At 39.9% G+C, this 1582-nt stretch overlaps 1 pseudogene; it reads right to left on the minus strand.

The window, feature by feature from the left end:
* Positions 1 to 539: 539 nt before the first annotated feature.
* LOC102869878 overlaps positions 540 to 1582 on the minus strand; it is a 2033-nt pseudogene continuing 990 nt past the window's right edge.

Below are 1582 nucleotides of genomic sequence, written 5' to 3' on the forward strand. Positions count from 1 at the left end.
TACATGACATTGGGATTGCAATGCAGCTTCTTACCAATAAGACACCGCTCTGACGATCCCATTAGTAGGCATATATTCTAAAGAAAAACAATGTACACGAACTTTGTAAGTAAACCAGTATAAATTTTTTTAAATATAAATGCAGCCGTTTACCTTCACACAATAACAAATAATTTCTTACATGACTTCATAACTTTTCTGCAGTCCATATAAAAACAGTCCCTTAGCTAAAGAGTGGACAAATAGTTCTTATCAAGAGACAAGCAAGAACTGAAAACTAGAGGAATGTGCTCTTTGTACCCTTCATCCCTCCCCCAACAGGTAAGCAGTGCAAAAAAAAATGAGGAAGTTTTACGTTCTAGCTAGAAACATGCAGAACTGGTCACAGGTGGATGTTTTCTCATCTTTTCTGATTGTTATTAACTGCTTCAATTTCACTTAAGTTGTGGTTTTACTTTTCTTTGGAATGGCAGTTCCAGAAATCATTATATAGAATAGTAATAAATGATGATGAAAGTTCCAGAAATAAAAATATTTATCTACTGTAATACAAGTACAACCTTTTCAGAAACTGTTCCTGGACACCTCCAGTTGTACAAATAATACTGCAAATTGCCATCTCTTATACCAAATTTTAGTTTTTCCAAGAATTTCTTATTTTCCATCAAATCTAGTGCATTGAATACATTGGCTATAACGAGTGCATCATTCATGAGGTCTATGTGCTGTCCCTCCACCCTACCAAGCATGATGTGAATGTTGCAGAAGGAATTCGCAGTTTTAAGGTTCTTGTGGACTGGGTGATGCATTACTGTTGAGGGAAGTGTGTAGAAGCTCAGGAAGTTGGTTAGTTTACCACTTGAGCTCTCTATTACAAAAGTGTCAATAATGTGCCCCTGGGGAAGGAACCAGTGGATGACTTCCTCTTCATCCATCACTGGAGCTAGATGAAACTGCTTCAGGTAGATTTGTTCGTGGACCACTTTGCTATCTTTTTGTTCCATTGGTCTCAACCTGACATCTGGAAGTTGGTATAGCTCTATTGTTCTCTGTAAAGTCATATTTTTACTCAAGTTAGAAAATGTCACTTCTACCAATTTTCTGGGGTTTACTGATCAATGCCAGTATCTGCATGTAGCCACTGGCTTTGGAAGAACCACCTCTGCGGTGTAAACAGCCTGGAAAATCCCTTCCAGGTTCATTCTTCTGGTTATCTCTCTAATTAATACTGGGGCTACCCACTTTGTGAACACAAAGAAAGTTGATTTCACCCATCTTCTTCACACTGTCAGATTCTAATGTTTGTAGGGATAGCACTTACGAACCCTGTTGTTGTTGTTGTTGTTGTTGCTATGTGCCGTTGAGTTGCTTGCGACTCATAGCGACCCTATGTACAACAGCCCTAAACCCTGCTCTTTCCTGTGCCAATCGCACTGTCTCTGACACTCCCATCCCGATTACCCCAGTCACTGAATCAATCCACCTCACAGAGGGCCTTCCCCTCCTGTGCTGTCCCTCCACCCTGCCAAGCATGATGTCCTTTTCCAAGGATCGGTTTCTCCTTACAAGATGTACAAAGTAT

Source organism: Elephantulus edwardii, unplaced genomic scaffold, assembly GCF_000299155.1.
Source record: "Elephantulus edwardii isolate Elephantulus edwardi_28Jun2011 unplaced genomic scaffold, EleEdw1.0 scaffold01374, whole genome shotgun sequence".
NCBI lineage: Eukaryota > Metazoa > Chordata > Mammalia > Macroscelidea > Macroscelididae > Elephantulus > Elephantulus edwardii.